Below are 20,709 nucleotides of genomic sequence, written 5' to 3'. Positions count from 1 at the left end.
CCAACAGCTTGCTGCTCAGGGACTCACAGTTCCAAAATAATTTGTGTTTGGTGGGTCTTGATTGATGGCCTTCTTTTCTGCTAATTTTCCTTGTCTCTCTCAGTCAAGGTTAACTTTCACCATTCACAGCATCCTGCAGCAGAGCATTCCTATAGTTTCTAGACATGTTGTGTAAAGGAATACTTTCTTCTGTTTGTTTTGAATCTTCCACCTTTTTTCTCATAGTGTTATTCCAGACACTTGGTCATCTTGTCACCCTTCTCTAAACCTTTTCCAGCTTTGCTATACTCTTTTAGAGATGAGGGGCTCAGAACAGCATACAAAATGGCACACACAGCAAAAGTATGCTGCAGATTTGAGCCATCACCTTATATGGGCTGCTTTTTCTCCATATGCATTTGCATTTATTCATATAGAATCTCATCTGTTGTCTCAGGGCAGAATTACTTTACCTGTAGTACATTAAAGAGCATGACATTAGTCAGTTTATGGAGGTTCACACCAAAGAAAAAAATGTCCTGAGCAAGAAAATATAGCATAGCCAGAACAAAAAGTACACTTAAAAAAACCCCACCTGTATGGGAGGACCCACACTTCTATCAGTGCTGGATTTCCAGATCAAACATTTTGTAAAAGCACTAAAGTAGGAATGCAGCTTGTATAACAAGCTACGCTTGAAGGATATGAGAATGTGAAGATTTTTTTAATCTTTCTTTGGGAGGAAAAGTTGTGAAAACCTATCTAAAATACTGCATGAACTTTCAGTTGTATTATAATGTCTAAAACTACTTGCAGCACTTACTTACCTAACAGAGATGATAACTGGCACCCATATGTAAATTTTTAGGCAACATCAGTTGTGGAGTACACAACAAACAGAAGTCAGGGTCACCTGAGCCTCAAACATGGAACACTTGGCATCGGTGTTACATACCTCAATTGGCATTATCCCCGTGTCCTACTTCACTGCAGACACTCAGACATGGATATCCAGACACCACAGCTCTGCTCCAACCATGGTTAAAATAATTTGTTTACCATATTTACCATTTACAATCAAAAACTGATCAAAGACTGATTTTACTGTTGAACTAGAGTTTCCTAATTATCTACATCACAAATCCTAGGCCAAGCTTCCTTTTAAGAAGGACCTATAATCTCCACGCTTAACTTTGATCCTCTCGGAACTCAAATGTTTGATCTGGTCTTTTGAGATTTATGTACTGGAGATCCACGCAAGAGTTTGAGAAATCAAAATCTTTCACAAAGCCACAGTGTCTCCATCCCGGAGTTGCCCATTAAACTGCTGAATATAGAACAATTTTTCCTGGCCTACCATGAGTCTTTACAGGGTTCTGTGAGATGTTGCCTCAAGTCCAGTCACTGCTGTCATTTCCTACCACCATTATGGCATTGCCTGGGACCCTCCATTGCAGTTTATAGAAAAGGATACAAAGAGACACCAGCCTAAAGCAACTAATCCAAACAATGAGAGCAGATGAACTGCTGGGGAAAGGATTGCAGTAATGACAGAGAACATCAGTGCCCAAGCACTCTAGTTAAAGGCAAATAGCAAGCCAAGCAGACAGACAAATGGAAAATGCAGATGTCAGGGTCCAAAGGAAAACGAAAAGGGAAAATGTTCAACCTGTAATCAATCATGGGAACAGTGGAGCATTACAAAAAGACTCATATTACATTCCAGCACCATGATTATTGCATGGTAATGGGGAGCTGCCCTAGGACTGGTCTTCTGATGAAGCAGCAGTATCTGCTGTATAATTTTACCAGCTCTGAAGGTGCTCTAGATGCACACATTGTAGAAGAAATATATTGACTAAATGATTGCAACCCTTCTACTGGATGCATTGACAGCCACTTACAGGCTAAAGGATCAAGTCACTTCCAGGTGGATGGGAAGCCCTCTGAAATTCATTCCAAGAAACACTGCTAAACAACAGTAATAGACAGTTTGTACTTGTCCTCACAAGGAGAATAAAAAATATAAAGCAGAGTCAGCAAAGCCCTGGAAAAAATCTGTCCAGTGATTGGTTATATTAAGTGAAAAAATTTTAAGGCCAGTGTAAGAAGCTGGGAAATCCATGAAAACAGAGAATCTTTTTCACTGGACACATGCGTAAGGGGCACTTCGGAGTCCTGTCCATTGCTGGTGAGCAGGGCACTGCAAAGCACAGATCTCATTGCCACATGACACTGTATGAATGTGCACAGAGAGAAAAGCATCATGCCTCATGTAGCCTATATAACTGCTTCTCTCATGGGTGAACATGAAAGGAGCGACAGCCAAATGAAGTGACCCGGCCAACTACATTTAATCAGTTTCCTGTTTACCGCAGCTCTCTGTTTGACTCACTAGTCTACCTGAACACCTAGATGAAGACATTAGATCAGGTGGGAAGACAGTCCAAAACTGCAGTGTTGCAGTACCAAAATTCATCCTCCCATGTGCTCAGAAAACGTGGGCAGGAAAACCAAAGTCTGCTTCATTTGATGCTACAGCCTAGTAGTGCTATGACCAGTCAGAGAAACATGGTAACCAAATGAGCAGCCCCCGAATGACAGGAGAAAAGTGCCTGAAGCAGCCCCACAATTAAGCAGATTTGGTAGTCTTCAAATCCTTTGCTAAAATAATAACAAAAGGCACCATTGCAAGCTTCACTAGGAAAGAAATCACACAAGAAACACAGACACGTGACCATGGAGAAAGAAAGCTTTGGATAGCTCCAAGAAATAAGGAAGTAAATGGCTGGTTGACATGAGTATATAAGCCAAGGCCTCAGGTGGAAAAGTCAGGAGAAACGAGGAGATTGTGAAACAAATCAAACCAACATGATATAAGACAAGAAAATTCAGTGACCATAGAGAAGGTTCACTATGTCAGCAGTAACATAAGCAAGAGGAGACAAGTTCATGGAACAGGGTTCACAAAAAGGGTATCAATCGTTTAATCTGTGATGGGTTGCTGGTAAAAGAATGTCTTGAAGGGGTACAGACTCTCAAGTGACACACTAAGCAATACAGTTAACACTTGACTTGGGTCTCACACTCTCATGCCGTCATACCTGTGTCATACTCATTTGCAGTGCAGTGATCCTTCTTCTGGTTCATGGACTTACAGGATAAAACCTGGTAGTTGGTCCAGTCTTTGACGGGCCATCCAGTTGTGCCTGATGCAGGGAGCTCTGGGATCATGGTGTGTGAAGGTCACATTGCAGGTCTGTGACTGGAATTATCCTTCCAGAGGTTTCAGAGAAACCCCATTGAATCGTTTGACCTCTGGCAGCAACCTCTTTCTCTTCTTCTTATTGCACATATTTTTCCACTGAACACAAGCTCCCAGAATCTCTCATGGAAGCAGTATGTTTGTGCTCTAGCCACTCTCAGGGTCTTTGTTGTGGTACCAATGTCCATTTTCACACAAATTGCACACGCTCAGAAAGATTTCACAGCAAGGCAAGGGCAACAGAAAATTAGTTACCAATTTTTATAGGAATTTCCAAGCATTTGTTTTCTCTGGAATTAAGGCAGGTTGGGCTAAAACTTTTTAAATGCTAGAAACATTAATTTTAAAAGACAGTCTTCCTGGGCACCATCGGAGCAATGGAAACAACTACAGAAAATACTACAGAATCAGGTATCACTTGTAAGAAAGTAACTGGGGATGTAGTATTCCATTACATGGGATGCATTTGTACCATTTTAGCTTGCACAGATGGAAATATAGTTCAATGTTTCAACATCATTTGACTTTCACGTGTTAAAATATTGATAAGTGCTGCACAGGATAATGCCCCTATGGTTTCAAGTAGTAACTGGAGCATGATGTTTATTGAAGTGAAATACAGCAAAGCCTTTAACAAGTATTTAAAATTCTGAGAATCATTCTCAACACTGTCATAGGTTATTTCTTTATTTTTCTCTGGCTAATCTTTGTTGATATCTTCCAGTCTGAGGGTGTTAAAATAGAATTCATCTTCTGATCATCTCAATGCTTCTGTGTTACAAGAAACTCTTTAGAAAAAAAATTAAAATATTTCATATTTGAAAACTACAATGCAGATGTCATACGCGAAAATAACAAACTTCAATAAAGAAAAACAATACTAGGTAAAATAGGCATAAATGGACCATAGACTCGCTGTTCTAAATATTTATGGACCTTTACGCTGCAACAAGAACATTTGAAAGCCATAAAACACATGATTATCCGGATTGCTCAACAAGGTCTAACTTGTATCATGTCAAAGCTTCAGTTCTAAAATGCACAGTATTTCCTACACCACTTACAATTGCTAAGACCAAATTAGTCCAACCAGAAGTCAGCAGAGGCCAGAAAACATGTCACTTCAATATATCTGAAGAGAAGATGAGCCATGAAGCATTTTCTGAAAGTGCATATCACAGGGGTAAGACTGTCATTCATTCAGAATTCATCTATCCAATCTGCAGCATCAGATTTAGCACAGAGATGCTTTGGTCCCCTATGAAAACAAGGCTTCATTTTATGCTTCCCATTGGCACAAGCATAGAAAAATCAAAGAGGAGGGCAGTTCACCTGAAAAGGGTTTAACATTCTCTGAATGTAATTTGCAGGAAAAAGATAAGTTTTCAGGCACTTGAGCAACCATTCATTGGGGTATTTAGCTCTGTAAGGGATTTAGGAACTTGACTCTCGAACAGGAAATTCTTAGGGTGTACTCTTTAATCACATCATCCCTTGTGAACATTGAGTAGGCCAGATCCACATGGAAAGCCTGAGTAATTCCCAAATGAATGATCAGCACCAGTCCTAGTGTATGTAATTCATGTGTAAAGGTGCATGGCAAAGCTTCTTCTCTTCACCTCATTTCATGGTAGTTTTAAAGACCAAAGAGCACGCATTGTTAGACTGTAAACAGAATATTGTTTTCCTCTTCTCAAAACAAAATAAGAAAAATAAATCGTATTTATCCCACTGTGCTTTGTCTGACTACAGGAATATCAGCTTAGATGGAGTATTGCTGAATGCATTCTTAAGGTCTCAGTATCTCAATAGTTGTCCTAGTAGTATTTAAATTAAATATAAGTTCCCTTGTTTCTTAATACATACACGTATTTTAGCAGATAAATCATAGAGTGATGAGTGACAGTCTCAGTGTAAATTATTATTGTTTTGCAGAGCAGTCAGTCTCCTGTCCTTCTAGCCACTTTATTATCTGATAATTTGAACAGGTTAAAAATATTCTAATTTGTCGATTTCAACACTGATTGCTGAAAATTCTGTGAATGTTCTTTGCAAAAATATTGGAATATTTAATTTCTAAGTTACTGGAGTGTTTTCCTTTGGTTTTATAATTTAGATTAGGAGAGTAGAAAAGTTGGAATTATTAAATCAAAAGAAATCTATACCAGCATGGACTGTTGCAGCCTTATTGAATTGGAAGATTTTAGTAGTTAATTTAGATATTCCTGAATATCTAAGATTTCAAAATTTTGCCTCTTCATTGTCTTAATAGTTTGAAATGTTAGCATTTCCACAGAATACAATCGCTCAGTTTTGAAATCTGCTAATGATGTTGAACAATAGGCATCAATTGACTTTGAAGTATCTCTAACAAGTGGTAGGAAAAGTACTGCAAACCATCTTGGAAAAAAGAATTGTATTACTATGAATTAGTGATGCAACAAGATGTTCAGGCTACTCATTATGTTTCACAGTGTCATATGTTGAACACTATTTAAAACAACAATAACATAATTTTTTCCACTGGGCTTTGCAGGATCCTTGATATCTTCATTCATATAAGATTCTGGACCATTCTCTTGAATAAAAATTATCTCTTATTTAATGAAAACTAGTCAACAGCATCAGCACAAACCCATTTCCATGATCTCTGAACCATTCAAAAAGTGCAAAATGACACAAATCTTTCTCACACACCATGACTCAAGTTGAGAACATGCCTCAGCTGTGTCCTCAGTATGCTTGCATCTCAGTCACAGAGGACCCATATGATCATATGCTATGCTGCCCAAAAAAATAATTTTCTCATGTGCAGGGAGGCATTTAAGCAGAGATACCGCGTAACATCTTCTATGGCCATCTGTTCAACCTTGGAAGCACAGGTATTTTATAGCAGTGCACAGGTTAAATGCATGCAGCTACTCTGTGCCTTGACAGAGCACTGTATTGCAGTGCATTAGTGCATTTTGCAAGTGTAAGTGAAAGTTGAAATCAGATTAAAAAATGAGTGATCACTGACGTGGCTATCATGTGGATGTCACACTGGCAAAGCAGAACTTAAAATTAATATGTCCCACTGTTTTTTCAGCAGTCCTGCTAAATACTTTTACAGATAATGATCTGTTTAATACAATGACGATGTTCATATATGCTGAGACAGAATCCCTATGGACAAACGCAGACTAACAGCAGTAAAAGAAAAGCAGGTATCTGGCCAGGATGGCTGGCTAGCTAGTCACTCAGGAGACAAAAGCTGTCACATCTGCTTCCTGCAGGTATTACTGTCACTGTACTGCTTAATCAGAAACAAGCAACACTTAAAGATGGAGTGACCCTCAGAGATCTCATAGAGATGAATATGACACTGCCATTTTGTGAAGGCCTTATTCTGCTGATCATTACCTCAGACACCTCACATCAGAATACTCCTCTGCTGAGATCTCATTGAAACTGTTTGTCAAAATGGGCAGAATAAGTAGGAAAGGGTGGGAGAGGATCACCAGGGCATATGTGTTTCATGACACATTGTAAAGGTCTTTGGTCTTACTCTAAAAATCTGCAGTTTCAAAATAAATCTTAAAAATCTATGCATATCCTTAAAAAGACCCGTGTGCTCTGTCAGAGAGTGAAGCCAATGCCAGATGGGAATCTGTAGGTTGTGGCTTTATCCATTGATTAGCAATATGAAGGAAGGCATAGTGTTTCCTGACTCTCAGTTTCCTTGTGTTGAGACCACACTCTTTAGTTGGCTAGGTGTTAGGCACGGACAACTGAACGTCTCAGCACTGCATCACTTGCATTGCTGGTGTTCTCCTGCCAAGTGGAGTTTTAAACTTTGGTTTCTTAACCTCAGTTAGGTGAAAATCCCTGGTACCAAAAGTCAGGTGTCCCAGAAACTGTGACACGGAGCCAGCAGATGGCTAAACTAGTCAGGTAGAATTATGAATCAAGAAATAAGGTAACTCAGAAAGACTACCTCAGAAACCCATCTCTAAAAGACAAAATCTAAGGCATTAAAGGAATTAGGACTTACCTAAGTCACTTGCTAGAGGGCTGTGGCCCACCCAGTCAGAATTTCTTTCCTTAGGTTGGACTTCTGTCACATGGAAGTAGAAGGGTTTTCTATGGCTAACTGTGGTTTGGAGTAAGAATCAATGCTGAGGTTTCTCACATTGCAAGAGCCCATGAAGGTGGCAGTATTTTTAAGATGATAAATCACTGCCCCCTGAGTGAAGTCCTACAGGTGAACTCTGGAAAGGGATGCTTGACCTGAGGTATTTGATGGGCCTGAGGCCCAAAGCTTCTTGACACAATCAGACAATTGCTGTACACTGTGTATCAGCAGTGTGAGTGTTATGGAGGCTTTACCGGAGGAATCGTAGGAACCCGGGTCACTAATCTCAAACCTCAGTAGTTAAGTGATAGTCAAGGCCTCAGTGGATCTGACCCAGGCAATCTACAAGTGGAAATTATAAGTATTACTCTATCAATTTCTCCTAAACATACATTCTCTGAAGAAGTTATGTATATGGTATGATTTTCATGGGATGAAATTACTAGAAGGTGTCATTATTTCAAATCAGCAGTCATTTGGAAATAAACAGACAATGTGAGATGCTACCTTAGGAAAATGCTGCTGCTACGAAAACAAAGTACTTTCTAGAGAAAGGGTTAACAAAACGCAGATAAAGCCAAACTGATATTACTTATGTAGTATGGCACACCTCCTACCATATTTTGGGAGTGGAGTTCAGATGGATACTGGAGAGGGAAAAGGGAGTGGGGAAAACTTTGGCACTGTCTGCCCTTAAATATGACTGATAATGATACAGGATATCTAAACTTTTTTTCCTGTAAACAAATGATTGTTCTTCAAAGAATATCTTATTAGAATCTCTTAGCACCAAAAATATGAAATGACTGCCTTGTTTGTATAAAGCCACTTTACACACAGAGCTGGAGTCAGCAAAGATACATGCACGTGTTTAGTTCCAAGTGGTGAGTACAGCTCCAGTAACTAAAAGAGAAGTCATTCCCTATGCTGGAAATTAATGGCGTATGCAACCTCCCAAGTGCCACTGGAGACATTATCACGGCTTTTCCCATTAGGTGCATTTCCCACTGCGCCTAATAGACCATTTTCTTCTGGGCTGTGAGAACAGAGGGAGATTTTGGGGATGAAGGGCTCGCTCAGAGACGTGTAACCAGTAGATGGCAGCAAGAACACACTGAAAACGCTTTCCTCGACCAGCCGGGCAGCCTAGTAAGCGGTACAACTTTAAACGGATTCAGTATTTGTCTTCCATATTTGGAGAGTGAAAAGTATATGTGACAATTAGAGGGTAATGCAATATTACAGTGCAAATAGGAGAGTGAAATGACTGTGTAACTACTGAATAGTTCCCTGATTTAATTTGTTTGTACTGACCTAACTTCTCTGCAATTGCAAGTTCATCTCTGAGAGACTTGAAAAGAGGGATGGAGATCTGACTCCTGCCAGTCACCAGAAGCTTCCTCAGGCCTCCTTCTCTGTTGCACTTTCTGTGCAGGGTAGAGGTAATTAACACTGCTTTTAGACTGAAAAGTCACAGCAATCTGCAAATGAAAGAAATATCTCTCTTTACAATTACTCGGCCTTCATAGGGTATTCTGCTCTCTGCTACAGACCCTTCTGGGAAAAAAAAAAAATTAGTTAAAGCATAAACGTAAACCCCAAATATGTACATACACAAGTATGACTTTTTTTGTGGTTTTTATCAAAGGGAGCTGGAGTCTGGGCTGACTCACCATGTATCGTAGTAATTGCAAAGATGGAATGCAACAGCTTCAGAAAACTGCCAAGAAGCAGACACAAATTCTAGGCATCCGGGAGGCAGCTGGGCTTCTTAATTATTGGCAAATATATTTATATATAAATATTTTGCCAAGCGTGATTTGGCTTAAGAGTTCCTGTGAAGTGACCTTTTGCTTTCCTTTGTTTTGCGTCTGTACACATGTCCTAGATAGATACATGGGGAGAGAGACAGAGACGCACAGACAGAGATAAATGAGCGGATTTCACACAGCCCTTCGAAATTCCAAATGATGCCTAAATTAAACAAAGAGGGATATGAATCGAGGCATAAGTGCAAGCACAGATTTCAGAACTGTGAAAATATGTCAGCAGAGCATCATTTTTTGGTTCAGGCTGATAATCACTCCCTGCTCTCATTATAAGATCAGAAGGGCCATCTGTCCTCTCTGGATAATTTGGATCTCAGATACAGTGAGCACCCTTGTTAGAAAATGACCCTCCTACTCTCTGTAATCGCAAGCATTTGCAGCCCTGGGATCCGCGTGAAGATGGGGAGGAACAGATTGATTCCAGATCAGTATTGATTATGTATAGATTTGTGGTTTATTTGGCGCTTTTTTCTCGTGAGGAGGTTTTTATTTTGAAAATGTGATGGGTATTATTTTCTGCCTGCATTTTCCAAACTCTCACCTTCACTTCTTCGGACTTTCCTCTCCCTTCTTAAGGTGTAACACTAGGATGTTGCATGAGATGGAAGAGTATCTTGATTTTGTAAGGAGAGAAATAAGCATCAGTCTGAACAATACAGCTCGGGAAGCTATTTCCTAATATGCAATCCTTATTTGCAGGGAGTTGTTTCCCCTCTGATACACGGTAATTCTCTAGTGAGCAACTGACTCATTCACAGCCGCAGCAGAGAGGTGTAAAATTCAAGAATTCTTCAATGTTTGCTCTGGATGTGCAGATAAAAACAAGTCTTAGAGACTTCACTGAAACAGGACAAAGTCCTGAAGGGAAAGATCTTGCCAAGGGAGCATAAGCTGCCTTTCTCTTCTGACCCAGATTCAGTGACAAAGTCCTATGTCCCCACCATGTTTCCAGTCAAGGAGACAACTTGGTCATCGGAAGGGCATTACCGGAGTGAAAGTACCCCTTTTCGGAGAAGGGTCTTTGCAGGAATTCATTCGGGATGAAATCATCCCATTATTCTTGTGGGGACCGGTGCGCATGATATCGCTAATAGCCGAACAAGACGGACAGTTTCAGGACATCAGGACGCGGAGAAGTCGCAGGTGGGAGGAATCCGATTTTAGAGCTAAGAGCTTCGTCGTCTCTAATGACCCGCTGTAAGAGACTTGGGGTTTCAAGAGGTAGTTTATTCTGACGGTAGCGGTTTCTCCTCATTAGTAAGACAATGATGTTTAATATTCACCGAGGAGCAGTGAGGTGGCATTTGAACACCCCCACCCGCCTCCTGCCCCGCGCCGGGGGCAGGATTCCCATTCGCACAGAGATGTTGCTGGCAGGCTGCGATGCGCCCGCGGGGGTCGTTCCCTGCTGGGTCGCCGGGCTGGGCCAGGCCGGACTGGGGAGGCTGAGACCCGGCGGTAGCCGTGGAAATGATCCCTCCGGGCCCGAACCGGGCACCTTGCCGAGCGGCTGCAAAGCCATCCCATCCGCGGAGGCGGACAGGTACTAAACTACGTTTGTAAACTCAGCCGAGTTTCAGACCACAGTGTTAGCTCAGCCGGTGGGGACAGGCGCTGCCCCACCAGCGCCGTCGTCCCCGGCTTTCCTGCGAAGGGGGAGCCCAGCGCCTCCGGACTGGGAGCGGGGGCAGGGTCTAGGCGAGATTTAGCAGGCATCTCAAAATCGCTTTGTTTTGCAATTGACGTCCATAAAACATCTATGCTAAAAATCAGAACAAAGCATAACCCGGGTAACTCTCTCTGTAGACGCTGGCTGGCCTTAAGGACGGGTACGCTTTTGGGTAATCAAAAAAATATCTACGTTGACTCCAAGTAAGTCTCTTTGCCCAGCAGATAAGTAATTTCAAGTGTTGTTTTACTGGTTTGGGGGGGACGGAGTTGTGTTTGGGTTGGATTTTTTAAAGACTCCGGATCTACACAATCTTTCGCCTCTAACAACAAGTAGCCCAGAATATGTGAGTGGTAAGTATATGCTTTTTCATCTGCTAGGCAAGGCGTCGGGTTCTGCATCTGCCCACTTCTGTGTAGCTCTGTGGAAGAAAACCCAGTGAAAATGCTTTGCGTGCTTGCATATGTGTGCGTACGGCCATACAGATAGATAGGTAGATAGACAGCGCTCACGTAATCTGCCCGTGTCTACCTAGCTGGGAGGATTAGTTATCTCTGCATCTATTGAGAATTAACAAGGGCGAGAGATTATGTATCAACGTACAGACAACGGCTATGAATATTAAACCTTACGTACATAGGTAAGACGGATTCTGTCAGCCACTCAGCTGCAAAGCTCGTCTTTAAAGCTGCTCTGTCTTATCCTCCCAAAGCCCTCAGACAGTTTGCTCTGCGTACCTCCACCAGGGAATAAGGAGAAGGCTCGGCCCTGCACGTCCCCGCTTTTCACATCCGAAAATGACAGACATGTCACCGCCGTGCCTGGACTTTGCCGGAAATGGAACGCCTCCCCCCACAAACACCTTTTGTTCCAGGCAAAATAAACAATTCAGATGAGCTGGTAAAGGGTGTTATGCCAGAAGGTGAAGGACGGAGAGAGGGCTCACTGTCGCCCCGTCCCCGCGGGCGCGGCTGTCTGCTGGATCCCGGTGGGAAGGGCCCGGGGGTGCCTCAGGGCAGCCACGGTCCTCGCCGCGCCCAACCCAGAGAGCGGTGGCGGAGGGCAGGGCAGGGCAGAAGGCTGTCAGGCCGGGCCTGCCGCACCTCCAGGTGCAGGGAAGGGGCCGGGGTTCCAGCCGGGGGGCAGCAGCGGCAGACGGGGTCTGAGAGGCGGAAGAAGGGTAGCTGTACGACCGAGGAGGCCGGGGCGCGGGGCCGGGGCCGGGGCAGGGGTCGGGGAGACGCACGGCGAGGTCTCTCCGCCGTGCAGGACTGTATTTTGCGGCAGAAACTCTCTTGAGCGCAGACAATGGAGCGGGATGTTTACTGCGGGCGGGAAGACAATTAGCAATTCATCGGGAGAGATGTGTCACCCAAATGTCACGGGGAAGCTAACATGACATCTGTTTTAATGGCTCCGTGCTAATAAACTCCTCTCGAAGGGCGGCTTTGTGGGGACGTCAAAGATTATTTACAGAATGAGTCAGTTTCCAAACGGGCTGAGGCGCCGTCGGTGCCGGCGGGAGCGCGGCGCGGCGGGGATACGGCGCCCGGGACGCCGGGGAGGGAAGAACCCACCGGGAATGGGGGCACCTGCGGGCAGCGCTCCGGCATGGCTCGGCTCGGCACGGCTCCGGCAGGGCCCGCCTGGCTGGAGGCGGTCAGGGCGGGGCGCTCCCCGAGCCCAGCCTGGCCCGGAGCCCCGGCCCCGCGCAGCCCCGGCGGTGCCCGGCCGAGGGGAGGCGGCAGCCCCAGGAGGGTGTCATTCCTTCCTTCCTCTCCTCGCCATGGCTGGCTGGGCCGGGCGGGAGCGGGGCCGGTGCTCCACAGGGTACCAGCCAGTGCCCCCGAGGGAATGAACGTCCACCTCCGGGGCTTGCCTTCTGCTTAGCTCTGCCTGGAGGATAGGGGAGTCCCAGTCCCGGGAGAAACCGCGCGGTGCGGAGAGCCTCGGAGCAGCAGGGAGAGGGCTCTCCGTCCTGGGGCCTCAGTCGCTGGGCGCGGAGTGGCCCGGCCTATGAGATGGAAGTTCCTCGACACTGGGAAGCAGCGAGGCCCCAAAAGAGCGGCTGGATTTTCACCGAGTGTCACATCCTGCGTTATTGAACAAGACACGCTGCAGTAAAACACATGAGTAGACAAACTGAGAGAATCCATTTAGAAGTTAACACAGTCTGACTCTCTCACAAGCACACAGTGGGGGGAAACAATTTAATTTCCCTCAAATCCATCCGAAGATTTTTATGTTTAGATTGTTGTTTAGATGATATAAAAGGGTTCTTTAAAACAGGAGAGGGGGAAAACCTATCGAGTCTCTGGTCATTGGTTTGTGTTCCTGTGCCTCCTATAGTTTCGTGTTCTGTAAGACCAGACTGGGGAGGGGGTGTGTGGAAAATATGCAACTGTCCTTGCAAACACGTATGTGTATAAAGAGAAAATGTGCTTCTGTCTCTCTCTGTACAGACATATATGTGGATCTCAACTGCAGAGAGAGTGGATACTGCACCTTTTTAAGACAGGTAGAGCAAGCCAATCCAAAAGTCTTTACTCAGGCAAACCCAACACTGAACGTAATAGCAGGTTATTGCAAACATGTCCTCGTTACCTATTAGTCGTCCAGATCAAATGCATTAATGGATAGCGAGAATGAAAATAGGCTGAGAACCCTCCATCGTCCTTTCAAGGGCAACAAAAACTTGGTACAGACAGCGGGTTTGAATGCAACAGCATGCTCCATAACCTGGAGAGAGGGAAAGGAGGTGGACCAGGAAGTAGATGGGTAAGAGGAAAATTGCCATTTTCAGGAAAACTAAATGCAATTTTATGTGGCCCACACCTGAGATGAGTAAATAAACCATAGATCTACTTTGCCTCCTTCTGTCTCTAAGGCCACTGTAATCTCAAAGAAACGCCAGGGCAGGCGGGCGCCGGTCCCGCACGTGCGGGATGACCCAGGGGACAGAGCTGTGGGAACAGGGGCTCATCCGGACGGGGACCCCGGTGTCCCACTTCCCCCACTCCCACCGGGGTCATTCTCTCGCAGACCTGAACACATCTTCACAGTTTAATAGAAACCTCGTGACGCAGATCTACTTCCTCGAGCTTCGACGGGAGCGTCGCTGTCTTCCGGGCCTCCGGGTGAAACGCACCCGCAGCCTCCCGGGACGTGGACCCCGGAGGACCGAAGGGGTGAGGGAGAGTGTGGACACCAAAATTGTTCCTACTTGTCCTTTACTGACAGGCTGTTTGTACCCATCTACCCGCACACGCCAATTCTGTGTAGCTGTCCCTCGTGTGTGCATCTGTGCCACCGACTTTTGGGAGAGCGGGGAAGAGCCCCCCTCTCCTCTCTCCGCTTAAACCCTCGCTGTTGCGCTTCCCCCCCTGCGCGGAGTGCCGGGCAAAGGCTGCCGGCTGCGGCCCAGGGGGGCATCGGGGCAACCCCTGTAAGGCGGGAGCTGCGGGGAACGAGCCCCGGGGCGCGGCGAGAGGCGGGGGGAGGCCCTGCTTTGCACAGCCTCCCCGGCGGCAGAACCTCTGGGAGTAGGGGGAAGCAGGGGAGGGATCCCGCTCTCCATCCCAGCTATTTTCAGAGCCTGGGAGGCCAGTAAACAAAACCGTCTTTCTATCTCCTCGCGCAGATAAGGCAAGAAGTGGCTTTCTTTAATAATATGATTGAAATGTTAGGTGTATGATGCCTCCTCGTTAGTAATATTGGCTTTGCATGCAGAGCACAATCCCATCCCTCTAGACTGCTTAGCCAAAACAGAGCGTAAACTCTGTAATTAGTAATGTGTTCCATCATTAAAGAGCCCTGCTGAGAATTTCTATTTAATAATGGTCTTAAATTAGTTATGATGGTAAATACTCATCTGGAAATTCAACATCTAAAACCATCTACAATCTGGAAATGCTCCAGTGTTGCCGTAATCTCCTGCAACACAGAAATGACTATCACATTCAACCATCGCATTAGAAATTCGCCGTACCGCTTGGTCCACTAGTATACAGTATGGATGTGTTAATTAGGTTAACCCATAGACTGTCTGCTTCACAAATATTTAGAAATAAACAATGAAAGCTCCTTTTTAATACGATACAGCCAGAGAAGAGAGGAGGAGGGGCGGATTTGATTTGCAGTTGGAAAGTCTTTTGTTTTCAGATAAGGTGGAACTGCAACGTCAGGCCTAAGAGTTGACCATCACACACCCACGGATACACACTCACGGGCACGCACCCACTCCCACGCTCACACACCACCTCGGCTGTGCTCAGGAGCTCCCCGTGACAGGCAGCAGCAGCACCCACGGCTCCTCCTGCAGAATGTGGCTTTTATCATTCACTTCCCGGCTCAGGCAGATCAATTCATACCACACCCTTTCTGTTTGGCTTTATTATTATTATTATTTTTCCATTTTAGAAAACAGCTCGCTCCTTATCCACCGTGTGCCTTATACAACAGGGCTTGGCTCCAGTAGTTTTCCCAGAGAGCTTTAAAAGCGTTCAAGGAGGCACACGGAAGAGGCAGCAAAAGAGTAAATAAATAAATAAATCTGGCTTCTCCCCAGATGCAAGTGGAATAAAAGTTTCACAGGCAGACTGTGATGCAGGTATAAATAAGTCATTCAGGTACACTTATCCCCACTGGGGATATAAAGGAAAGTTATTTGCAATAACAATAGAAAATCAGTAACTGAGATAGTTGGGGGTTATAGTAGGAGTGAAGGGAGGCGAGTGAAGAATATTTCTGTATTTACCTAGACATCTAAACGTTTATCCTTTCTAGCACTAACCTTTCATGTTTAATGAATGAATCTGCATTGCAGGTTTTTTTTTTTCCACTCCATGTGCCGGCTAGTTTTAAATCTGCAAGCACCACAAAGAGGCCGTGATCCCATCTGCCTATGATTCCAAATTAAAGTTCAAACGGATGGCTTACACACTGCTGATCCTGTATCATAGCCTCTCGCGACCCTTCAATTACTATTTAATAGAATTACAGTGTAAAATCCCAATAGTCTTAAAGAATGTTTTATCACAGACTGAAGAGAGAGAATATACAGACACCTCCAATGTTATTGAACTGTATTACTGACCTATTTAGATACTAAAAGGGAATATTTAGTGTTCTACGAGATATTACAAGAACTACTTTAATCTGAAAACATGCATATGTGTGTACACATATATATGCCTCTCTGTGTGTGGACATTATATACATCAACTCCATCCCATAAGCGAGTGCACACAGCCACACTGTGTGGATGTGTGGGTTCACCCTTGTGCACACACCCACGTGAATACACGCACTCCTCTAGGTCCATGTCCAAACTGGGGTGTTCTGGTAAACAGCAGCACTACTTTATTTTTGCCGGATATTGCTAGAGTGGTTAATCCAGTAGGAAAGCAATTTTTCCTTCACTCATTTAAAAATATGCTTTAATTGACCTTATTATTAAAAAAACTTTCCCTTATGTTGTTTCTATGGGGACAAAAAACCAAACCAAAACAAACAAAAACAACAACAACAAAACCCACCAAACCAAAACCAAAAAAACTCCACAAATATTTGCAGTATAGCTAAAAGTCCCTCTAATAATTAGGACTGCAATTAAGGTCAGTCGCAGTCTGTATTTGGATGTTGTAAATCTTGACTTCTAGTGTAGTTCTTGTCTTTCTTTTCTACCTGTTCGGCAAAGGACCTGTCTGCTGCACAAAGAGATGATTCTGACACTTCAACTCGCTTACAGCGAGGTGATTCTAACCACACTTCCAGGTATTTACATCTATGTTTTCTTTATTCGATACTCTTCAGCATCTTTCTTCTCTTGCAGATCACGAGGCGCCAAGCCGCTTTGAAGCCTCCTGGTCTGAAAACACCTTACTTTCAAAATAAAAAAGAACAGCGTCGAAAACAAAACCTCTCAGCCGTCCTTCCCCCAGATACAGGAGCACAAATCCCTTTCGTATCATTTAATCACAGCTATAACCCGACAGCCCTTGCCTTTTGTCATTACCATGCTAGAAGAGAACATTTAGCATGATTGTCGGTAATACCCTTAGTGCTTTCTCTTCTCAACACTTTCTTGCACACAGAGAGACGCAGAGACTCCCCCGTCCCTGACTTCTCCATCCCTTGGTCAGTTTACATCTGGATGGTTTGGTTCATTTCTCCCTTTTTTATACACCCTTTAAAAACTTCTGTGTATCTGGGCGCTCTGCAGGGTAGTGATGCGGCTACAGGCCACGGGTGCCCTCTGCATTTTGGATTCGTGTGTGTGTGTGTGTGTGTCAGTCTGCACATCCGTGTGCGTGTGTGTACTCTAGAAAAAGGCAATGTTTGTCTATCCTCTCCCTACACGCGGAATCCAGGCCAGTGCGATGTGGAGCTCAATAAGAAACTGCATGAATAAACACGAATAGAAAGTTGTGCTCAGCTAACCGAGGAAATCAGAGCAATACTAGGGCACCAACGTCCACATTTCTTTTCACTTCGGGCCGGGGCAGTAACCTCATCTGGGTATGCTAAAAATTAAGGGCAACGGGCAAGCAGATTCAAGTCCCTCGAAAAGGCTGGTGTAATTGATCGGACAGAGAGAGCTGGGGGTCACCGAAGCCCACGCCTGACCGTGGAGGGCCGGCAGCAGCCGCGGTCCAGCAGGCACACAAAGGACCCCCAGCCACGCTAAAGGGCTAGGGCTGGCCCTCGGGCAGCGACTTAGGGGAGGAAGGGAGGGAGGCAGACAGGTGGCTTCGGTGGTCCCCAGTCCTCCCCGCCGGTGAAACCGCAAAGTGGAGTTCGTTGGGGCTAAAGGCAGTGTTATAGCCCCACGGCGAGAGAATGGGCGGTGAGGGGGGTAACTACGGTCTCCAAGCTGCTCCGGAACCAGCTGGTCTCGGCCCGACTTCCGACGGGCGGGGCTGTGCCCCCCCGGCGGTGGGCGAGAGGCCGCGGTGCGGGACTTGGGGAACGGGGCCGACGGGACCGGCTGCCGCCGAGGCAGCGCGGTGGGCGTCCGGGCTCCGACCATCTGCCTCCCGTTCTCCGGTTTTCTCTTAAATATTGATCAAACGCACTTCAGCTTCCGAGTAATTTCATCTTAATCAACGGCCGGTCTCGGAGAGGATAACAAACTAGTACTGGAGAGGGGCTGTGGATAATGCTGGGCCAAGGGCAGGAAGGAGGCAACCCTCCAGTTTGGCGGGGCTCGATAGGCCCTATCTTCCCGGGGCAGATGGACTTAGTGGGTGAGAAGGCTTAAATGCAGCTTTTCATAGATTTACACCTCAATCAGCCATTCAGGTTTCTAATGCAAATCCTAAAAAACCATCATTTATCCATTACGAAGCCCGGCTTTGAAACGGCATATCATTAGCTGCACCCTTGGCACCCCGAAACCGCTCAGGCACAGGCGTCCCCCCGACGAGTGTATGTCTTCCCCACTCGGCCGCCCCGCACAAAGATCCGCGGGCTCCCGGCAGAGGGAGACACCCTCAGAGAGGCTGAGGCAGCTCCCTCCTTCGGGATTGGACTGAAGATCCGACCAAAGGAGCAACATTTTGGGGATGGGGGTGACAAATGGCTTGGGAGGAAAGGCCCTGCCATTAAGCTTAAGCTGTCCAAAAGCTTAAGTCCAGGTACTGGTAGGGCGAGGCTAAGGGCGATCTCTGGCATCCCCTAACTGCCACGGTACGACAGGGCGATCTTCTGGAGGGTTAATCAGAGAGAAGAAAAATCCAAACCTATCAGTGTGAGGCTGAGCTGAGGTAGGTTACTGCTGCCGGCTTGACGCCTTCTGGCTGCAGCTTCGAGACGCGAAAATGAAGAGAAAGAAAAAAAATATATCCCAAACTTTCATGCCTTCGAATCCTGTCAGGTATTAAATTCCGTTTAAAATACTGCTGGATAAGAACGACATTGCTATCAAGAGGAACAGAAATACTGTGCTTCAAAACAATGGACCGACACAGAAGGTCTTCCTACCCAAACCTGGGGTTGACTGGAAGGCCGGAATTTGTTGTTCTAAAGGCCTCTCCACTGCCTCGATGCCAGGGAAGGCGGGGGAGAGAAAAAGCAGCCCGAGCTCTAGGGTGAGACTCGGTAAGGGTGACGGCTACTGGGGAACCTTTTATCCCCTCCGGGGTAATATTTCTCCCCTCTAAAAGCCGCGTGGGGAAGGGGACGAACTAGGTCCATCACACCACCCACGCAGAACACGGGAGCCCTATTGTGTGTCTGCCTCCAAGCAATTCCCGTCCATTTCAGTTTTGTACAACCAGACGTTATTTCCTATTAACTCCCCACTCGTGTTGGCGGCGGGGCAGTGACACCGCAGGAGGTGTCCGTGGGGAAGACCCCACGTTGGTGTCGGAGCCGCGCGTTGAGCGAAGCCCGCGGGGCAGGGCAGGCGACCCCCGACGCGGCGGGCGCTGCCTCGGGACATATGTGTCCTTCCCCGCGGTGGCTCCCGCCACACTCGGGGACGTGTTCCGTGCGTGCTGGCTGCGTGCACACGCGCGGCGTGTCCTCAGGAGAACCAAAGGTGTATGAGCGTATTCGCACATCAGCTTATTTCTTAAAACTACCCATTAGTGGCTTGGTCTAAGATCTCACACCCCATGGGGGTTCTCCCAAATCCACAGGTAACCTCTTGCGGCGGAGGGGTAGGGGGTGGGAACCCAGGCACTTCCTTTGGCTTTCAGTAGACCTAGCTCGGACTTCACTAAAAAAAGGGGAGGAGGGAAGAGGGAGAGAGAACTCGGGCAACACAAAGGTAAATCGGAAGTCCAGAATAGTTTGGAAATGGTCAAGAAATTCCAGGCACGTTTCTATCTAAATCCCTGGTAATATTCAAAATTGTATTTTCAAGTAAAAACAAGTTTAGAATTTACTTCTTGTTAATGCACAGATGAATAATTTGCCAAGGGCAAAGCAAAAAAAAAAAAAAAAAAAAAAAAGAAAAGAAAGAAAGATGCTGAAATACTGTTAGTCATGCAAATAAAGGCTTCTTTCAGCACATTACAATATACTCTGGATTCGAGGGGAGGAGCTGCAGTCCGCTTAGGGCGAGGAGTTTCTGGTTTTGTTTTCATTTAAAGCTACAAAACAAATCCCGAAATGTTTTAACCGCTCTCTGGAGACACTCGGCCCTGCAGACAGGCGGTCGGGGGAAGCCTTTTAGCTTACAGTGCACAAAAAAATGACCGAGGTGGGGGGAAACGATGGGAATCCGCGGCAGCGGACGGGACACGGAGGGACACAACCGTGCCCCGCGCAGCCGTCGCTGTCGCAGCACTGTGTCCCCGTTGCCGCCCGCAGCCTCCTCACAGGGTCCCTTCGTCCCTGCAAAATCCCTCCAGGGTGTCCCGCCGAGCCGGGAAAGGCGGGGACCGGCGGGGCGTAGGGGTCGCGCAGCGCTGCGTGCCCCGTGGGATCGCGGCGGGGCAGAACGCGGAGCGAGGAGCCCACGGGGAAGGCATGATTTCCCGTGGCGGACAGAAACACAACATCGCTGGATAGATAAGAAAATGGAATACTGTATTTGATTTAGAAAGTTTGTACATATAGATAAACACGCAGTTAAGGAAACAATAGTTTAAGCGTCCTACGTGGAGTTTAAGAAGAGACCCCCCAAAGCTGCTATGAAATACTCAAAATAGCTTTTGCATAAGATAACTACAGTTGCACCCTAAGCTTTTTTTTTTTCTTTTTCTTATTTTTTTTTCTATCGCTGAGGTCCCTTTTGAAAACCTAGCCCGTCAGATTTTGACAGCTAAGTTTGTGCAAGGAACACCGAGTCAAGGAAAATAAAAAGGAGAGAGAGAGAAAGAGTGGGAGGGAGATAGACAGAGAG

Source organism: Pipra filicauda, unplaced genomic scaffold, assembly GCF_003945595.2.
Source record: "Pipra filicauda isolate LSUMZ 115617 unplaced genomic scaffold, ASM394559v2 scaffold51_size4534324_pilon, whole genome shotgun sequence".
In the NCBI taxonomy this organism is placed as follows: Eukaryota; Metazoa; Chordata; class Aves; order Passeriformes; family Pipridae; genus Pipra; species Pipra filicauda.
This window is presented reverse-complemented; position numbering follows the sequence as displayed.